Raw genomic sequence first — 11546 nt, 5'->3', positions numbered from 1 at the left:
GGCAAGAGTTTCAGGAAGGAAGCTCCCCAGCTCACCCCTCCCTCCTCCAGAGCTGGGTTGAGGCTGGGTTCTGGGTTGGGCCCTTCTGGGATCTGAAGGATGCAGGCTCTGGAGGCCAGTTAGGTGTGGCTTTGGATTTGTGTGTTCCCTGTTATCCTTTCTGCCTGTCCCTGGATCTGCTCTTTTCAGGGAAAGAGGCCCCAGGGGTCCCAAGCTCTTAGGGTTCTGTTTATTTATTTATTTATTGGTTCCTTTGTCCCTTATTCCCCTGAGCTCCAGGGAGAGGTCCCACCCCCGCCCCCCTCTCCGGTCCTCTCTCTGAAGCCAGGGCTGCTGCTTGGCTGTCGGGCACTTCCATGCCATTTAGATCTGGAGCCTCCTGGCTGGGGGAAGTGGGGCAGAGCCTCCCAGCCCCACTCTCCCAAGCGGCGCCTCAGCCTCTTTTATATGTCTGTTTATTCCGTATGTGTGTATCTGTGTGGGGGAGGTTGTCTGTTGCTTTCTTTTTTTTAAGGCTCTGGAGTGTTGTGTATGGTTTCTCTTCACATCCCAGCCTCCCCAAGGGCACTTCCAAGAAGAGAGGGGATTTCTCAGAAAAGGAGAGAGAAATCCCCTGGAACAGGGGAGGGCAGTGCCTGCCAGCTGTTGTGGACCTTCCCGAGAAATAAATATCCTCTAAATTTTCAAACCATCCCGTCTAGCGTTGGTTGATTAGGCTGTTTCCATGGAAACCACCGAGTCTCTCCCAACACTCAAGCATTCTGGGTAACACAGACTGGGCCTCACCTATTGGCCTGTGGCCTTCGTCCTCCAGGATCTGACATTGAACAAAGTGTCATCCACCCTTCCCATTTGCTTTCCACAGCCAAAGCTCTGGCCTGGGTGATAGGGAGGTGAGATGATGTCCACCCCATCCAGCCTCCCTGGAGTGCTTTCTAGGAGGAGGGAAATTGGGAGAGATTTCCTTAGTTTGGAGAACATAAGCAGCTGGAGGCCTCGATGACAGCAGTCATGCCCAGGTATGGCCACAGGAGGGCAGCAGAGTCCTTATTCAGCACTTTCTTAGGGTTCAGCTCCAAAGACTAGCATCTGTTGGCGTTAGCTTGGCCTTTCAATTCTGTCCAGCCAGAGCAGAGATCACCTGCCTTGAGCATAGAGGCCCTCAGTGTCTGCTCTGTGACTGTATTTCCCACCTCTGACAGTTAAGGGCACCCACAGAAGGCACTGGATTCCCAGCAGGAACCCTGTGGGAGCTCAGTTGGCCCACCTGAGTCTCCCTACTGCGAGGAGATGCCCCCAGTTCGTGAAAGCAGGAGGGCTGTAGGGAAAGCACCTACCCCAGAGCCCTGGCCCATAATTAGTGCACCTGTGGCCAATTCCCATCTTTCTGGGCCTCAGTTTCTACATCTGTAATATGGATGGATGCAGTAGCTGCTAATTTCAAAGGGCTCTGACATTCTGTGGTTCTGTAGGTCTGAGAAGTCAATACACAGATACACAGATGTATCCATGACCTTGGGCTTTAGGGGACTTAGGCGTCGGGGACTGTGCCCTTAACTGGATCAGAGAGGGTGCTGCGCTGGCGCTGGCAGGAGGGCAGCACTGATGGTTCATCTTCACCCTCTATAACCGGGTAGGAGTTTCACCAGGTGACCTTACAGGGCCTTCCAACAATGTCACTCCTGGGCCCTGCACCCCCCATTTCTTCCAACCACATGCACACCTCCCTTGGGGGCCATGGGCTCTGGGCCAGGAGCCCACATTCCTGGGCCCCAGGTGGGGGTGGCTGCTCCAGGCTGCAGACATTTCCCACATTCCTCCCCAAGGTCAGGTGCCTTCCCTGCATTGGTTCTTAAATGTCACTGCCAGCCACAGTCCACACTGAAAGGGAGGAGGGAAGAGGGAGGCTGGGGCGTGACATTCTCAGCTGATCCTGAGGCTGCAAAGTAAACAGCCCTAGGAGAGGGGAACATCAGCCCCACCTCCACCCCCACCCCCGGCTACAGAGCCATCTTCTGCAAAAAAGGACGGAACAGGCAGACCCTATATTTGCCTCTTCGTGACAAGGGGCTTCTCGCTAAGCCCAGGCCCCGACTAGGAGTTGGGTTTCATTCCTCTGACAGTCACTGCCCTTCCTTGTTCATGTCTGAGCCTCTCTCCACTCTGTAAAAATGGGACAAATTGCTCCAATCTGGACCTGCCTGCCTCTCCCTCCAGGGGTCACAGGGTGAGACATTGAGTCAGGGTGGCCTCTGCAGGGGACCACCCTCCTTTAGACTGCAGGACCAACGGGCAGGCTTTCTCCCCGGGGGTCCGTCCTGCAGGTCCCAGCCCCACACCTGGGGTTCACAGGGCCCGGCCAGGCCAGCACCCTCCCGCAGCCTCAGTGGCCCAGGCTGGGGGCAGCTGAGAACTCATCTCTGCTTGGACTTGTGTGGTAGTGCTCCAGCAGCACTTGGCGGGCAGCTGGCTGGCCTGGAGACGGCATATTTGCTGTGCCATGTTTGCTGTGCCCGTGCAGAGCTGGTGCTCCCTGCCAGCCTCGTGGAAACGGTGGCGCTGCAGCAGGTGCAGCCTGGGCCCACACCAAAGCCTTCTGACGGCACGGGGCCGAGGGCAGTGACCTGACCCCCGCCACTCCAGGTGACTCAAGGTGATTCTGGGGGGAAGGGGAGGGAAAGGAGGAAAGACCTGGGGCCACAGGGTGGGAGAGGAGGGGAGCTTTAGCCGGGACGCCTGGATGGATCCACGTGGCAGGCCCCCCCGTCAGTGACGGCGCCCTTAAGTGAGGTCAAGTTTCCAATGTAAGAGCCTGGGCTTTGGAGCCTGCAGCTCTGGGCTCCAGTCCCAGCGCTGTCACCCACTTCAGACAAGGTTCCAGTCTCAGTTTAGCCTCCTCCTCTGCCCATAGGAAAGCAAATGGCATCTGGCTCACAGGTTTGGGGTGCAGGAGAGAGGACATTCTGCGTGTCACACCTTAGCCTGGCGCCTAGAACCTAATAAGGGACTAACCAAGGCAAGTTATGACTCCTCCCCCTTCCTGAAGCCAAGGGGATGTTCAAGTGCAGAACTGCTCAGAGACGTCTAAGGCAGACCCTACAGAAACAAGCAAGGCTGAGGGCGACTGAGGAGGTCTTGGCCTCCAACTCCTGACGGCTCAGTAGAGGCCCTCACAGCTCCCCTTCCCTGCAAGCTGAGAGCCTGCTTATTCCAGACACCTTTCCTCTAGGACTTGCAGACAAAGCCGGCCCAGTCCCAGGGAGTCAGGCCCCAGCTTGAGACAGGACTGGATGAGGCCTGCCTGGCCCAGGCTGGCTGCCTCCACCCGGGTCCTGTGAGTATATCAGTGCTTGGGGCCCAGCCTCCTCCAGACCACGGGCCCAGGTGTGTGCTCAGGAATCGGCATCAGGAGGCCCAGGTTTGGGTGGAGGCTCAGCCACTCAGCGCTGGCTGTGGGGTTGCAGGCTCGCGTCTCCTCGTCGAGATAAGGATGCCTGGGCTGCCCAAGTGGCAGGGCATTCGTGAGGCTCAGAGGAGATGTCAGATATGGGTGCCTGCACCCCAGGTTCCCAGATCTCTCTCCCTAAGGGAGACAACTGTCAGGCTGCTGCTGGGCCATCTGGGGTCCCCACAGAGGGCTCTGAGCTGCTCGGGGCCAAGCCTGGGGCAGGGCTTGAGAGAGTGGCTGGCAGTGGCCCCTCAGGCTGAACGGTTGTAGCCAACCCCCCAGTGGAGCTGGAAGGAGGAGGCTCGGCCTCCACCAGACGTGCTGGGACAGAGGTGGAGAGGGAGGGAAGGCTGGGACTTGCCCCAGCACATCCAGACCTGTCAGCAGGACCTGAGTCACCCAGCTAGAAGGACAGTCTAGGTTGGTGACGGCAGCACTGCTTCCCACACTCGGGTCCTCCCAGAAGAGCCCTCCCTCCCCGGTAGCCGATCCAAAGTCTAACTCAAGATGAGGGGCCCAGGGGTGCTCGATAGACCACCTTGGCCATGACCCTGCCCCCAGGCAGCCACCCACCAAGTTGGCTCTGCTTCCAAAAGCACCCGGAGGAGATTCCACAAGCTCTGGGTGCCTGGACCCTGCTGCCCGCCCACCTCCCAGCCTAAAGGTCCTTTGGTTGCCTTACTCTGGTTGTTCTTGTAGGGATTTCAGCTCTCTGAAGAGAAGACTAAAGTAAACCCTTTAGAAGGATCTGGGTCTCCAGCTGGTTTGGGCGCTCTGATCTCTGGGCTCCTGCAGGAAGGCTGAGTTCTCTCTGTGCCACTCTCTTGGGTCCCTTTGTTCTTTTTCTACTTGAGCCCAGCCCCAAGCACCCAGAGTTGAGGTGGAGGTGAGGAGGAGAAGATTTCCCACGAAACTGGGCATTAAATAAACTCATGCAAGAGACAAGTCACCAGCACGGACCTGTTATATGTCTCTGGCTGGTCCCTTCTCCATCTTCTCAGTCAGGCAGGGCCACGCCAGGCCAAGGATGGGAAGACCTGAGCGACAGCAGCGTGGATGCCGAGGAAGAAGGGGCTGACCAGGGGTCCCGTTCCTTCCTCTCCATTTCCTTCTCTGCTGGTCTTGGAGCTCTCATCAAAGGTGGGCAGCCTGTGGTCCAGGTAGCCTGTAGCCCAAACCACTAGGCTTAGGTTCAATGAAATTCAAGAAATGCAGTTTTGAACACCTGCTCTGTGCCAGGCATGTAGACACAAAGAAAAGTAAGACATGGTCCATGCCCTCATGGAGCTCACAGCCTAGCGGGGACACACACACACACACACAGCCCTCTAACAGAGGCAGGAAGAGATAAGTGCTGCAGCAGGGGACGGAGTGGGAAGTCCAGGGAGGAGAGCTCCACTCTGATAGGGACCTTTGGGGAGGCTTCTCAGAGCACTGAAGGACGGGCAAGAAGCAAGAATGGAGAGTGTCCCAAGCAGATGGTTTTGGTCAGGTTCTGGGCGTGCAGGTGAGACAGAGGCATCGTTACATGGTTTGAAGGGATATGCGGTGTTTCAGGCATCGGTACTGCCCAGCCTACACCCCAGAGGGCAGGATACCTGGGGAAGGGGCTTCTAAGGCCACTCCAGTGAGAAGGAGAGGGAAGAGGGGAAGGGAACCCCCACTCCAGAACTTATGGGACTTGGGGGTTTCAGAGGGGTTGTTTGTGCTTGAAAGAGAAAGGGAAGGTGAGGGGAGTTTGGGGAGAGAAGGGAAAGGGTGAGCATTCTCCTCAGGAAGACCTGGGACCATCCAGAAGTCTAGGGACTTGGGGGCTAACACTCAACAATGCTGTGTGATACTGAGAAGGTCATGCAACCTCTCTGGGCCTTAGTGTCCCCACCTTCACACAAATGGAGAATTTAAGATGGAGAGATGGACGAGGCTAGTGAGTTTCTGGGAAATCCAGAAAGTATCTCTGTGAAGCAGACTCAAGTGCAGGCTCCCAGTGTGGTGGAGAGGCGGCTTGGTTTGGTGAGGTCCGTGAGCAGGAACGCACGCAGACAGAGGAGTCGGGACCGGTATTCTAACCGTGGGGAGTCCTCACTGCTGGATGCCCAGGTTGCGAGGAGGGCATCTGGAGGTGAGTCGGAGAGCAAGGTTGGCTCCAAAGGCTCTCCTGGCCTCCCTCTCATCTTCCCCCGGAAGCAGGGCAAAAGACGAGGGAATGCCAGGGTTCTCTTCTCCACTTGGCAGCTGTGAGATTAAAAGGGTGGTGGCTTCCACGCACAGCTGTCATCTGCTCAGGTATGATTTTGAGGGTGAGGGGAGACCCCTCCTCCCTGGCCCAAAGTCATGGCAATATCAATCCCTTTTCCTATCCAAGACCTCACAGCTAACAATGCTTTTTGTGTACATGGATTCATTTTATCTCCACCATAGCCCTAGTGGGTAGCTAGAGAGGTGACGTAAGATTCCGCTTACAGATAGCAAACCGAGTCTCAGAAAGATGAGGGGAACTTACTCATGGACACAGCCGGTGAACGGCTGCCGCAGGACAAACCCAGGCTTGCTGACAACGCCGCCGCAGCTGTAGCTGAAGCCTGACCCCCACAGGTAGGCTAAGTGTTGCTTGTTACACGTACAAATGCAGGTGACCCTACGAGGGGTAAACCTTGAGCCATTCACACCTTAGTATGAATTCGTTTTTCCCGTTGAACACTTTCTTTACTCTGCCAGAGAAAGAGAAGGTTAGGGTTTGAGAGGTTGAAGAAAAAACATTTTCAAGGAGGCAGAAAGGGAAAAACAATTTTCTACAAATTCCATTGACTTTCTATTTTTTCCCAAGGCTGAGTCCTTTGAGCCACAGAGCTTAATACCAACTCCAGAGGGAAAAGCCTAGGGAGGATCCAAAGGAGCAATTTTTTCGTCTGTTCATCAAACCTACATGAACATCTGTTTTATGTAAGAGATGGAGGATACTGAGGTGAACTAGACAAACTCTTTCTCTTCGAACATCTCAAAATCTATCCAGGAAGACAGAGGTAAAAAAAATGACAATGGAGCTTGGTAACTGCTAAAACGAAGTTATGATCTAAGAAAGAGAGGCTAGCTGCTGGAGGGGAGCTGGATTAGCAAAGTTCTCTTCCCTCCATGACACATCTTTCATCACACATTTTTCACCCGTCCCAGCACCTCATAAGCCTGACAGCCAGACAGTCCTTTCTGTCACCTCACTTAAGTACCTCTTGCTCAGCAGTGCCCAGTACCCCTGGCCATGCCCAGTGATCCCAGCCTGTGACCTCAGCAGCTAGGTAAAGGGCCGTGAGGTCTTTATGGAATCTCTGGCCAAGACTCCCATTATACATATGAGGAAACTGAGGCCCAGATAGAGGCGGTGACTTTCTCGAGATTGCTACAGTGAGGCGGTGCTGAGCCTGGACTCTCACCTGCAGATGTGCACATCACGACAAGCACACCTGGAGGGGTTTGACCGAGGAACCCCTGCGCTCTGTACAGGGTTGGAGAAGGAAGGTAAGGTGGCTGAGGGGGGAGGCAGTAGAGGAAGGTAGAGGAAGCTTTGAAGCCGGGGAGGAAAGAGAGGGCAGGGAAGAGGGCACTCATCAGGAAGGGTTCAGATGGTGACAGGGCAGCACACTTTCTTCTAGAGGCCAGCATCAGGAGTTCCCTGGTGGCCTAGTGGTTAGGATTCCAGGCTTTCACTGCCGCAGCCCGGGTTCAGTCAATCCCTAGTCGGGGAACTGAGATCCTGAAAGCCGCGTGGCGCGGCCAAAATAAATAAATAAAGCCCGCACCATCATGCACAGTCTGTCTTATTGAACCCTCAAAGGCCAGGCCTACTTAAAATTAAATGTAAGTTAATTAAAATTCAATAAAATTAAAAATTCATTTCCTCGGCTGCACTAGCTATATTTCAGGAGCTACGTGTGGCTGGTGTCTGCTGTACTGGACGGCACAGACGGAACGCGTTTCCATCATGGCAGAAGTGCTGTTCTAGACACTTTACATGTATAATTTCATTTAAATAATATTTTCTGAGAGTGATTAATACATGTTTGTCGTAGAAAATTTGAGGGAACTTCAGTCACAGATGATACCCTCCACCCACTAGTAGCATTTGACATACATCTTTCTAGCCTTTATTTTTCCTTTACAAGAAAATTCAAATAATGCACAGTCGGTGTAAAAAATGCAAACAATATGGGGGCTGGAGAGTAAAAATGTTGTCCCTCCACAGGGGAAAGCACTGTCAGCAGCTTGGCACGTGTTCCTCCTGAGTCTGAGTTTCCCTCAGCCCCACGGTCTCAGGAACACTGAGGGGCTGCTTTAACCACAGAATCTCTATTTCCTGGCTCTGCCCTCATCCACCTTCGAGAAGACTTCCGGTCCCTCCCCTTCCACTAACCCGAAGTGCCACAGGCCCGGGACCCTCGCAGTGGCCTCTACTTTGGACCCAGAAGCCCCTCTCTCCTCTTCCCTCACCCAGCCCTGCTCCCTGCGACACCTCATCAGGGCCTGGGGAAGGGGCGCTATATCCTGTTACTTCACCCCCGTCATTTCTCCCAGCCATCCTCCAAGGCCACGGCAGAATGGCAGAGTGGTCCAGAGCACGGGCCCTGGGATCAGACAGTCACAGGTTATGTCCCAGCTCTACCACTCATCAGGATTCCCGAGATCCTGCACGAGGTATCTGAGCCTCAGTTTTCTCATCTGAACGTTGGAGATAATATCTGCCTCAAACTGTTTGCTGTGAGAGTTAAATGAGATAATAGATGTAACACATTCTGCATTTCTAGATAATAATTATTGTCATTTTGCAGATGAGAAAACTGAGGCTCAGCGAGACCTAAGTACTTCTCAAGGTCCTGCTGGCAGGAGGTGGCAGGAACCAGGGTTCTAACCTATGCCTGTCTGGCTCCAAAGCCCACGTTGCTGACCCCACAGGGCCATCCCTTTCCTAACCTCGCTCCTACGCTCCAGAACACCTTCATATGGGTCGAAAAAAGCAAAGAAGCAAGGGAGGCAGCAGGAGAACTGTCAGGTGGCTCTAAACCTCAGACTTTTCCCAAGTCAGAGGCCTGCCGGGGCCAGGAGGGCAGCAGTCCCCTGCCATGCAGTCCCCCAGCTTCCCATTGCAGACTGGGCGTCCTGCTGCTTGTGTCTGCTCGCTGCAGGCCTCAGTTTCCCCATGTATATAACAACCCTGACAGTCTGTCATTTTGCACTTCTGTGACCTCCAACCCCGGAAGTCATCAGGGACCCAGAATTGACTGGAGGCAGGAGGCCAGCCCCGTCCCTCAGACCAGACCAGGCCCTGGTGAGGGGCTGACCCACAGTTACCTCACTCTCCCCAGGCTCCCCTGGGGCCCTGAGATGGGGCGCGGTGCTCGACAGGCCTGCTGGGTGAGGGCAGGTTTGGAAGGAGGTTTAGGAAGGGTGTGGCAGGGAGGGTGCGCCTGGCAGGCTCAGGTGAGGTCACTAGAGAGGGGGCACACCTGCCAGCCTCCTCAGCTGTGCCAGACAGGACCGGGCAGCTTCCGCCTCAGACCACGTCTCTGGGCTCCTCTGTGGGACCCCCATCCATCGTGAAGTGTGAGTGGAGGTGGACAAACTCCCCTCAACATCCATCCAAGGCCAGCTCACGGGACCTGCCCTGCTGGGTGGTGGGCCAGGAGGGCCCTGAGAGCTGTGAGGACAGGAGTGGGAAACCTGTGTGCAAGCTGTGAGCAAGACAGCAGGGGCCATGGAGGAAGGGGTTTGACCACAGTTGATCCAGGCAGTCAGAGAAGACTCCTTTGTGAAAGCAGGCAGAGGCCACAGGGGCCCAGATCTGGCTTGCTGTTCCCTGCCCTGCCCCTTTTCCCCTCTACAAGACGACACCCATTCTCCCTGAGTCCCAGGGGAGGAATGGTCATTGTCTCTTCTTCCTCTTCTTCTGGGATAGAGCTTAGAAGCTGCAATTTATTCCCTTCCAAAAGACCAAATATGTGGGGTAGTGGGGAGTTCCAGTCCATCTACTCCATGAAGCTCACGGTTAGAAAGTATTTCCTTTTACTAAGTTACTATCTGCCTCCCTATAGAATCCACTAGAGAGCATGTCAAGAATTTAATGTCCACTCCCAGTCTCCATCTACTCTGTAATTCTTTGCTCTGAGCCAAATACCCTCAGTTCTTTTAGTCATTCCTCCTAAGACTGGTTTCAAGACATTTTGACAGCTTGGCCTGTGTCCCCTGGAAATATTTCCATTTATCTGCATTCTTATAGTAACATGGTATCTAGAATGGGACTTGGCCTTCCAGTCCAAATCAGGCCAACATAGAGAATAGTACAGAGCAATCGCCTCCTAGACTTTGGCATGATATAGATCCCATGAGCTCTATTGTCTTGCTGGCCTGCATAGAACTTGGGCTCAGCAAACACCTCCTTGGCGATTTTGGACTCATGTGGCTGTTTAGACATGTCCTTGTTGGGTGGGTACACATAGGTCACTCAGCCTGCATGACTGTTGCCTCCAACGATTCGGAGGCCTCTCGGCCTTCCTGGGTCGGGGTTCCCTGGCAGATGACCCCCAGAGATGAAGCCCAAGGCTCGGGCAGTGGCTCTCAACAGGTCTTCACTTGTCCACTCTCTTGAGGGTCTGATGAAAAGCTCTGCATCATCTTCCCAGAAAATGTACCTTCTCAAAAAACCTACAAATGCCACCAGGACTCCCTGCAGAACATCGGGACCCCGGGTTAGGAATCCCCATGTGGAAGATGATGCCTGAAAAGTAAACTCTGAGACAGCCTCCCTGTTCTAACCATGGGGGGCTCTGGACTCCCACAAAGTAACAGCCTTTCACACCAGTGCTGTGCTTTACAGCTCACAAAGTGTGTTCACACATGTTGCCTCAGACAGACCCTGGAGTACAGATTATACTTGAACAAATAGGAGGTCAATGTCCACTGACTTGCCCAAGGTCACACAGCCAATCTGGGCAGAGCCAACACTCTCCTTCTCACATGGGGCCTCAGAGGAGCCAACACAGTCTGTCTGACGGTGGGGAAGGCACAACAGAGAAACGGCTGCACTTGGCTGCAGGGGAAATTGGTCCTGACCGCTCCTGACCGTGCCCAGCGGGCTCCTGCTGCAGCTCCAGAGAGACACACCCCGCCTGCCCCCGTGCTGAGCTGTGCTGCTAACAGCCTCCCTCCTGGCACAGCAGTGAGGGGCCAAGCTACCAGGCTGCAGCTTGTGAGAGAGGAGAGACAAGGGCAGAAACCAGACCTGGATCCTGAACCCCAGGAACCCGGGGGACAGAGAAAGAGCCCCTGGACCTGCCTCTCCCTACAGAGCAGACACCTTACTTGGCAGGAGCATATCCGAGGATAAAATGGGGCTGGAGAGGGGGTGGCAGTTGGGATATGGAGCACAACTGAGCGAATGAGGTTTACATACAGGCACCAGACTTGACTGTCTGAAGTCAGTGTTTAAGTTTTCAAGGAATTCTTGCTCCTTAAAAACCCCTTTACTTGACCCAGAAAACTCAGCCTGCAACACGCAGCTCGCTCCCTCCATGAAGCTTTCCCCAGTGTCCTGTGTAATGACGGTGCCCCTAGCAGGCTGGAGCTCTGGACTCGACATCCCACCCTGGTCCCTGGCAATAGGGGCTCAATCCATGTGTGTTCAGTAAGCGCTAGACACCAGAAATGAGACTGTCTTTTGTCTCTACCTGTTCTGTCACTTCGAACAGGGTCCCAAACCTCCATGGTCAACGAAGGCCAGCCTGCCTCATACACACACTCACCCACTTGAACTGGAAGCCAGTAATGGCCTTTAGGAACCCTCTCAAGAAGCATCTAGCAGGTTTTCCCAGGCTGGGATGGGCTGAGGGAGAAGGTTCAAGACAGAAAACTGTCATTTTTATGTCTTTCCCCAAACTGGGTTATTTTCCTTTGCTCCAAACAGCTGGCGGAGATGTGTGGGCAGAGAAAGGGTCTGGAACTTGGAGTGTCGCTCTGCAGGCATCTGGGTGGTTCTCCACCCTCAGCTGGTTTGCAGCCCGGGCTGGGGCTGGGGGTTGCTAAAGGGAGAGGCCTGGCTTGCAGTGGGTGGGTT

Source organism: Pseudorca crassidens, chromosome 2 (assembly GCF_039906515.1).
Source record: "Pseudorca crassidens isolate mPseCra1 chromosome 2, mPseCra1.hap1, whole genome shotgun sequence".
Taxonomy (NCBI): Eukaryota; Metazoa; Chordata; class Mammalia; order Artiodactyla; family Delphinidae; genus Pseudorca; species Pseudorca crassidens.
This window is presented reverse-complemented; position numbering follows the sequence as displayed.